This window comes from Triticum dicoccoides, chromosome 3B (assembly GCF_002162155.2).
Source record: "Triticum dicoccoides isolate Atlit2015 ecotype Zavitan chromosome 3B, WEW_v2.0, whole genome shotgun sequence".
Taxonomy (NCBI): Eukaryota; Viridiplantae; Streptophyta; class Magnoliopsida; order Poales; family Poaceae; genus Triticum; species Triticum dicoccoides.
This window is the reverse complement of record NC_041385.1, coordinates 554,971,681-554,982,136: the sequence shown is the minus strand read 5'-3', so window position 1 is coordinate 554,982,136 and position 10,456 is coordinate 554,971,681.

Below are 10,456 nucleotides of genomic sequence, written 5' to 3'. Positions count from 1 at the left end.
CAGTAGCGAAAGAATCGCTCAATCGCTCGGGTTCAGTAACGCGTAGCCTGCAGTGCAATCGCTCGGGTTTAGTTAGGCGACACCTCGCTCGGGTTCAGTTAGAGACCAACGCCTTGCACACACGCGCGTACATGTACGAGAGAAACACGCATCGCTCGGCCCCCGACCACCCACCGTAACCGGGAACTCGCCAAAATTTTCCTCGCCCTCGCTTCTACAACGGTTTTTTTTGCCATGGACGGCCCAAAGAATGTCATGCAGCTGCGTCTACGGCCTGCCTAAGACGAAAAGCCCATTTTCTGTCATGAGTTTTGTCATAGAAGTAGGAGCCCACCACATCTATGATGATACCGGGTTTTGTCACAATTATCGTCATAGAAGTGTCATAAGTATGACAGAAAAAAATCCGTTCGGCCCAAAATGTCACGGATGTGTCTTTTTTTGTAGTGAATGGCTGATAAACAAGAAAAGTAGTTGAATGTACAGACCTTGTATGAGAGACAGATGCAATAGATAGTGTGGAAAAAAGAGGGCATGAAATAGTTCACATGTATATTGTTTAACTAAAAAGGATAGCATGGTATAATTTCACATATATGATGTCTATCTAAACTGGATAACATAGCATGACATAATTCAAATATATGATGACTAACTAAATAGGATGGCATGAGATAATACTATGATGTCTTTAGTAAACAGGTTCGCATGACATAATTCACATACATGTTATCTAAGTAATCAGGATCGCATGATAAAGTTCAGACGTGTGATTTATATACTAAGCAGAGGGCATTCGCATATATGATGTCTGAACTAAGAACATGGTGTTGAATATTGTGTATATGATATCTAAATTAGGCAATGCAACACACATATGCATGATATGAGCAGTATAACCATGCCAAGTTAGAGCATACACCTCAGTGGGGGAATAGGACTGGCCATCTATCTCTGAATCCAGCTCTAAGGAGCTATCAGGACCCAGCAAGAGATTTGCTTTGACACGTAGCATTATTCGCTCTGAAGACCTTGTTTTCACTCTAGATTTTTCCATCACCCACTCAAATGGTTGATTCACAGGAAGAGTAGTTGAATGTACAAACATTGTCGACAAATGGAAATGTGATGAAGAAACGGATTGGCAAGATATAATTCAAATATATGATGCATGGTTAAACTAGATGGCATTTCATATTTCACATATATTATGGTTGGCTAAAAGAGATGAGATTTCATAATTCACATATATGATATAGAAACTGAACTGGTGGCATTACAGAACATGTCAAAACTAAGAAGGTGACATATATGATGTCGAAAGTAGGCACTACAAGGCAACATATGCATGATATGACCAACATCATCATGCCAGGTTAGAGAAAACACCTCAGGGGGTAAATAAGAGTGGTCAGCTTCGTCTGAATCCGCCTCAGAACAGATATCTTCCTCTGGATTACAATCTGGAGCACCCACCATGGAGCGATGTCTGCATGAAACCATATTGCCGGTGCAAAACTCTTCTCTTTTTCTCTACATGTTCAGCATGACTATGTACAATATCTGACATGCATACAAAAAATTATAGTGAGATTATGTAAGGAGAGCATGCAGAAATCTAGAATGATGGTAACAACTAGTGGATAGATCCAAAAATAATGATAGCAGGCTGATGATAGCTTTACTTTAATAAAAAGACAAATGATGATTGATTTAATGTTTGTTTCGCACCCAAGATGGACAACATAGACATACCCTAGGTTAACCAGATAATAGACAGAGATACTATTCATTATTGCCTCGATATGTGCCCCACAAGCATTTTAAAACTCAAGTTTGAACATTAATTTGGACCTGACTTGGAGTCTAAGAGGTGAACAGGATGATAAAGTAGCAGGTAATATTAAGCAATGCATAACATAAGCAAAAAACAAAAGAGTGTGGCCTCTCTTGTGAACCCGTGTACTCCTCAGGTTCATCTGCTGAGTCGATGATGGTGATGCAGTTGCGGTGGGTGCCGGCGGAAAGGAAGGAGATCTAAGGCGGCGAAAGACGATCGGGAGTCATGATGTCTGGTATGGTGGATGCTTCTGTCGATGGAGCAACTCAGGTGAGGTGGACGACATCGTGACCGGAGCAGGACAAACCACACAAAGTTTTCTTCGACACCTATCTATAACTGATGTAATTCTGTAAGGCCTCCTTTGGCTTGCAGGATTCTAAAAATGCAGGGATAGGAAAAACACCGGAATAGGATAGGAATGCACGTGGGAAACAAAGCATTTGTAAACACAGGATTTCTGTCACCTTGGGTGTTTGGTTCACAGGAATTGGAAGAGCAGAGGAATGCAAAGAAACATGGCCAAATTAAAGAGAAACCATATGAAAGTGTGTACAGTTAGAATGTTATTCTACCACTAATGCACTTAGTCTTGTTTTCATGCATAGGAAAAGTAGGTCCAGGTGGATGTTTTGCTCCATTCCTTTCAACCAAATGCATAAATAATTGAATAGTAGAGTACCATAGGAAAATTTCCTATTGCTATATTTTTCCTTCACTCTTTCCTTTGAACCAAAATAGCCCTAATGGATCGACATGAATGTAGAGTAATAAGTGATGCAACAAGTGTACAACCTCTTTGGCGTATCCGTGTTTACCACAGCATCATTGGGTTGGTCGCTGAAGAAGTTGCGGCAGAGGTGGTTGTTCGAGGTGTGGTGGAAGATCTGAGGCGTCTGTAGACGGCGTCCAGGGTACTCCTCTGTTGTGATGGATGGTTTCGTCGTTGGAGCAGCTCCGGCAAGCTGTAAGATGTCGAGGATGAATCAGCACAAGACAGACATCCTAAATCTCAAGTGGGATTCTAATAGCATCTCCAATAGATGATGTAAACTACATTACAAAAAAGTGGTAGATGTAAAATGTACATCACCAAAAAACACATGCCTACAACTGATGAGGTAAAAACTGTTGACTCTGAACTTAACTATCAAAACTGAAATTTACTGTGTAATCTGAATGTTACTGTCGAAACTGAACACACTGGTAGCAGAGATGCACTTCACATGTATAGTTTAGGCCGCTCGAGCACTAGTAGTAGAGAAATAGTGATCTAAATCAGTAGGCAATCGACAGGGAACATAGTAGCAGATAGTAGGCAGAGCAGCAGCGCAAACTAGAGCCAGAGGAGCAACTCGTGTAGCTGCAGCAGCCCATGTAGCAGCATCATCAGTGTGAGCGAGAGCAAGAGCAAAGCAGCAGCACGAGCGAGGGGAAGAGTAGAGCAGCAACGCGAGCAAGCAAGTGCCGGAGCAGAAGTAGCAGCACCAGCGCGAGCGAGCGAGTGAGAGCCATAGCAGTAGTAGCAGAGCAGCAACACGAGCGAGTGAGAGCTGGAGCAGCTGCAGCAACTCTGGCTGGTATGGACGCCGCCACCGAGGGAGCCTCGCACTGGGGGAGAGCCACCGTGGAGCTGTCTCCGGCGGCACCGACTAAGTATATGCACCATGGGGGAGTGGGATCGAGCACCAGCAGCGTCGGGAGGTCAAGTTGAGGAGATGGTGCGATGTGATGAGTGTATAACCTCTTTGGTGCCGCCAAGTAGGCATCAGCTTCGTCCGAGGAGTCGGTGAGGATGCTGCAGTTCTGGTGGAGCAGGTTAAGGTGGCGCTGTGGGGATGGAGCAGCCGCAATAGATGAGGCGATCATCGGAGAAACTCCTTGGAGGTGGAGGACGGGGCGGCTGAACCGGCAGGACGATGAAATCGACGACGGATCCTCATCCGGGGCGGTGGATGAGGGACGTCAAGCTGTTGTAGTGGACAACATCGTCAGGGAAGAGGCTCCGACGGGGCAGCGATGGGGTGGCAGACGGAGGAGGGCTGGGTTTCACGGCTGGAGCAGAAAGGTTATGGCGGCCTGGGATTTTGAATGGCGAAAAGGAGATGATGGGTGGGGGGGGAACCATGACTTAGGGATGCGCTTGTTCAAAATGTAGGGTGTTTTACAAAAGTACCCCCACCAATTTGAACTACCGGCCCTTTTGGCTCAGGGTTAGAAGGGGGATTTCACGTGTCGGGATTTGGCAGCTGAAGGGACATTTTGCACGCATTGTAATTTCAGGATAGCAAGGCGCGAGTTTTGGGAGCACGATATCTGAATTTTTGGGATTACAAGGCGCTGGTTGAATTTTAGGGACAAGCCTAACGTGTACTAATGTACGTCCCAAATCAATTTGCACTTCCCTCAACAAAAAATAAAATAAAATAAAATTATTCGCGCCACACAAATAGAGAGTCTTTCCTGTTTTACTATACAAATGATATTCAAAGCTATGAATCCATGTTATCAATTAAATTTTTTCGCTGGGTGTATAATGCATGTAACCTACTCATAGGAACATTTTAGTGCATTCCAAATGTCTATACTACCGTTGCAATTAGAACTAAATTTGAATTTATTTCTCTATTTGAATAAGAATCTACAATCATGATTGTTGCCAAGTCAAACCATCATTCGTATATTATCTTATAACAACATGCCACATGATTACTATAGATATAGATATGAACTATGTGTGATGTATGAACTCGAATTCAAAATTTTGAATACACTTGATGTTGATTCCAAATAATAGTACATTTGATGTACTAACTAGATCTTCATAATCTAAACCATGTTTCATACGTACAATGTGTTTATCACACAAAGTATAGTGCCCCGCCCCCTACACTATGACAAGTATTTAGCCCTGAGCTGCAAAAGCCAGACATTATAACAAATTCAAATAAATGTTCTATATATTATATGTAGTATAACATGTTCATGACCACACAATGCATATCACCATCATATTCATGCATATGCAGCGATTGAAAACACTATGATCTCTTGTTCAAATATCTGAATCCACTTTTATGATGAATTGTGATATATGTTCGTCTTTTACACCCACACGGTCCTATTCTCTTTGTAGCTAGCGCTAATTTTTTCTCGTGCATGCACACGCCCACCTCCCTCCGACCCTACCTCACATTCTCTCCATCGTGCACATTTGTTATTTCTCTTTAGGTTGTTCACCCATGGTGTGTGTAGGCCCTCCAACTCCTTTCCGGCACACACCGACCGATATACCTCTCTAGCCAGGCGAACCTACCACAAACACATGCTTTCCCTCTTCTCTTCTCACCGTTCATGCCCTCCTCTGTCTAATACAGTTCCACGCACGTGCACACTCCCACCCCTCTTTTCATCGATCTCATACTTGCACACTCCTCCCCCTCGATATAGTCGGCCTCTCGCACCACCTCCTAGCCGCATCCCTCTCACTCTATCTGTCTCTCTGGGCCTTATTTGCTTCTAACACATGCATGCATGTATACCTACCGATCTCCCTACATATAGCTAGGTCGACTATAACTCTTTTCCCATGCACCGATTGACGTACCTCACTTGTTATGTCTCTCCCTTGCACCGACACACGACGATTCATCTTCCTATATAGTTATGTATGCATACCGCAGACTGATGACCCACAAGTATATGGGATCTATCGTACTCCTTTCGATAAGTAATAGTGTCGAACCCAACGAGGAGCAGAAGGAAATGACAAGTGGTTTTCAGTAAGGTATTCTCTGCAAGCACTAAAATTGTAGGTAATAGATAGTTTTGTGATAAGATAATTTGTAACGAGTAACAAAAAATGAAAGTAAATAAGGTGCAACAAGGTGGCCCAATCCTTTTTGTAGCAAAGGACAAGCCTGGACAACTTCTTATAATGAGAAAAGCGCTCCCGAGGACACATGGTAATTATCGTCAAGCTAGTTTCATCACGCTCATATGATTCGCGTTCAGTACTTTGATAATTTGATATGTGGGTGGACCGGTGCTTGGGTACTGACCTTACTAGGACAAGCATCCCACTTATGGTTAACCCCTATTGCAAGCATCCGCAACTACAAAATAAGTATATTAAGGTAAACCTAACCACAGCATGAAACATATGGATCCAAATCAGCCCCTTACGAAGCAACGCATAAAGTAGGGTTTAAGCTTCTTTCACTCTAGCAACCCATCATCTACTTATTACTTCCCAATGCCTTCCTCTAGGCCCAAATAATTGTGAAGTGTCATGTAGTCGACGTTCACATAACACCACTAGAGGAGAGACAACATACATCTCATCAAAATATCGAACGAATACCAAATTCACATGACTACTAATAGCAAGACTTCACCCGTGTCCTTAGGAACGAACGTAACTACTCACAAAGCATATTCATGTTCATAATCAGAGGGGTAATAATATGCATAAAGGATCTGAACATATGATCTTCCACCAAGTAAACCAATTAGCATCAACTACAAGGAGTAATCAACACTACTAGCAACCCACATGTACCAATTTGTGGTTTTGATACAAGATTGGATACAGGAGATGAACTAGGGTTTGGAGAGGAGGTGGTGCTGGTGAAGATGTTGATGGAGATTGCCCCCCTCCCAATGAGAGGATCATTGGTGATGATGATGGTGATGATTTCCCCCTCCCGGAGGGAAGTTTCCCCGGCAGAACAGCTCTGTCGGAGCCCTAGATTGGTTCCGCCAAGGTTCCGCCTCGTGGTGGCGGAGTTTCGTCTTGTGAGCTTGCCTCTGATTTTTTTCAGGATAAAACACCTCATATAGTAGAAGATGGGCACCAGGGGGCCCAGGAGACAGGGGGCGCGCCCTGTAGGGCGGGCGCGCCCCCCACCCTCCTGGCCAGGGTGTGGGCCACCTCAGGTACTTTCTTTGCCCAATAATTCTTATTAAATCCAAAAATGACTTTCGTGGAGTTGCGGGACTTTTGGAGCTGTGCAGAATAGGTTTCCAATATTTGCTCCTTTTCCAGCCAGAATCCCCGCTGCCGGCATTCCCCCTCTTCATGGTAAACCTTGTAAAATAAGAGAGAATAGCCATAAGTATTGCGACATAACGTGAAATAACAGCCCATAATGCAATAAATATTGATATAAAAGCATGATGCAAAATGGACGTATCAACTCCCCCAAGCTTAGACCTCGCTTGTCCTCAAGCGGAAGCCGAAATCGAAAAATATGTCCACAAGTTTAGAGATAGAGGTGTCGATAAAAATAAAATACGGACATGAGGGCATCATGATCATTCTTATAACAGCAACATATATAGATTTTGTCATATGATTTCTTATGCTCAAGTAAAAATCGATTCACAACGTCAAGTATGGAACATAAACTTCAATGGAAACTAACAAACTATAATCTTAATCATTGAAGCAATTGCAATTTATCATAACATCAGAAAGAGTCAAGAATACAACTTTTCAGCAAGTCCACATACTCAACTATCATATAGTCTTCTACAATTGCTAACACTCACGCAATACTTATGGTTATGGAGTTTTAATCGGACACTGAGAAAGATAGGGGCTTATAATGTTGCCTCCCAACGTATTCACCTTTAGGTGATGTCAACAATAATAATTCATGCTAACAAACATCCAATTGTATATATATATCAGGATCTTTCTAACACGAGGTGCTTGCCAAAGGATAAAATGAAAAAGGGAAAGGCGAAGATCACCTTGACTCTTGCATAAAGTAAAAGACATAAAGTAGAAGATAGGCCCTTCGCAGAGGGAAGCAGAGGTTGTCATGCGCTTTTAGGGTTGGATACACAAAATCTTAGTGCGAAAGAACACCACTTTATATTGCCACTTGTATATGGACCTTTATTATGCAGTCTGTCGCTTTTATTGCTTCCATAACAAGCTCGTATAAAGTTTATTTTCTCCGTACCAATAAGTCATGCATATTTAGAGAGCAATTTTTATTGCTTGCAGCGATGAAAACTTACTTGAAGGATCTTACTCAATCCATAGGTAGATATGGTGGACTCTCATGGCAAAACTGGGTTTAAGGATATTTGGAAGCACAAGTAGTATCTCTACTTGGTGCTAGGAATTTTGGCTAGCATGAGGGGGAAAGGCAAGCTCAACATGTTTGAATGATCCATGACAATATACTTTAATTGAGATGCGAAAAAACATAAACTATTATGCTGTCTTCCTTGTCCAACATCAACTCTTTAGCATCTCATACTTTAATGAGTGCTCACAATCATTAAAGATGTGCAAGATAGTATATTTATATGTGAAAGCCTCTCTTTCCTTATTACTTCCTATTAATTGCAACGATGACCAAAACTACGTTTATCAACTCTCAACAAATTTTAATCCTCATACTTTCTATGTGTGAAGTCATTACTATCCATAAGATCAATATGAACTCTTTTATTCTTTTTATTCTTTCTATTATTATTTTGCAAGATCATAGCGAGATAGCAAAGTCCTTGACTCAACACTAATCTTTATTATAGATAACTCACGAACTTAATTACTTAGAGATCACAAATCAAAACTCGAAACTAATTAATACCAAGGCTTCAATCTACTAGATCAAGATATTGCTAAAAAGGATCGAACTAAGTAAAACGGTAAAGATAGGAGTGTTATGGTGATACGATACTAGGGCACCTCCCCCAAGCTTGGCAGTTGCCAAGGGGAGTGCCCATACCCATGTAATTATGTCCTCGGAGGTGGTGAAGAAGGAGTTGTTGATGTAGGCTTGCTTTTGAGCTTGCGCTTGAGAACGGAATTTTGCTCCCTTATATCATCGATCTCCCGCTCGAGGTTTAATATTCTTTTGCACAAATCCTGTTTGTTTTCCTGCAAGAGACGAAAAGGGATAAACTCGATCTTGGGTTTCTTTGCTCTATCTGGAAGGCTTGACTTTTTAAACTCCACGTGCATATCCCCTGGTTGAGGTAATGGGACTTCGTCTTCGTATGAGCTTGTCTCCTCCTTTCCCTTAGGCTCATGGTCTTCTTCTTCCTTAGTGGTCCAGCCACAATGGTCCAAGTCCCCGTAAACCCTAGGGTCTGCAAGGTAGTCAGCCACATAGCTTTCTCCCTCTGAATCCTGAGATGACATATTGCTCTAAATCTGTGACGGAAACAGCTCGAAGCAAAGACAAAAGATTTTTGCGTAATACGGTGGTCAAAACTTTTGGGAGATTACATAATGAATTTTTACCAACCAAAATACGTAACGTGCAAGAAAACGGAGTCCAGGAGGCACACGAGGTGTCCACGAGACAGGGGGCGCGCCCTGTAGGGGGCGCCCTCCACCCTCGTGGATGCCTCGTGTCCTTCCCGGATTACTTCTTTCTTCCATAAATTCTTAAATATTCCAAAATGGAGAAAAATTGCCATTAGAATTGTTTTGGAGTCGGTTTACTTACCGTACCACATACCTATTCCTTTTCGGAGTCTGAAACGTTCTGGAAAGTGTCCCTTATGTATTCCTCCGGGGTTATGGTTTCAATAATATTAGTTTTAACATTAATAGGATTACCTGAGATATAATGTTTGATTCTTTGACCGTTCACCACCCTCGGACTTGTGCCTTCGAAGTTGTTGATTTTTATGGCACCGGAACAATAGACCTCCTCGATAACGTAAGGACCTTCCCATTTAGAGAGAAGTTTTTCTGCAAAAAATCTTAAATGAGAGTTCAATAGCAACACATAATCACCTACATTAAATTCTCGCTTTTGTATCCTTTTGTCATGCCATCTTTTAACTTTTTCTTTAAATAGCTTGGCATTTTCATATGCTTGGGTTCTCCATTCATCAAGTGAGCTAATGTCAAATAACCTTTTCTCACCAGCAAGTTCAAAATCATAGTTGAGCTCTTTAGTGGCCCAATATGCCTTATGTTCAAGTTCAAGAGGTAAGTTGCTTTTCCATAAACCATCTTATATGGAGACATACCCATAGGATTTTTATATGCAGTTCTACATGCCCATAATGCATCATCAAGTTTCTTGGACCAATTCTTTCTAGACCTATTAACAGTATTTTGCAAAATTAATTTGAGCTCTCTATTACTTAACTCTACTTGCCCACTAGACTGTGGGTGATAAGGGGATGCAATTATATGATTAACATCATACTTAGCAAGCATTTTACGGAAAGCACCATGAATAAAATGTGAATCACCATCAGTCATAAGATATATAGGGACTCCAAACCTCAGAAAAATAACTTCTTTAATCATCTTAATAGAGGTGTTATGCTCAGCACTACTAGTTAGAATAGCTTCTGCCCACTTAGTAACGTAATCAACAGTAACTAAAATATGTGTATATCCATTAGAGGTAGGAAAAGGTCCCATATAATCAAAGCCCCAAACATCAAATGGATCAATAACAAGAGAATAATTCATAGGCATTTCTTGACGTCTACTAATATTACCAATTCTTTGAAATTCATCACAAGACAAGACAAACTTACGGGCATCTTTGAAGAGAGTAGGCCAATAAAAACCGGATTGCAATACCTTATGTGCGGTTCTATCTCCAGCGTGGTGTCCTCCATATG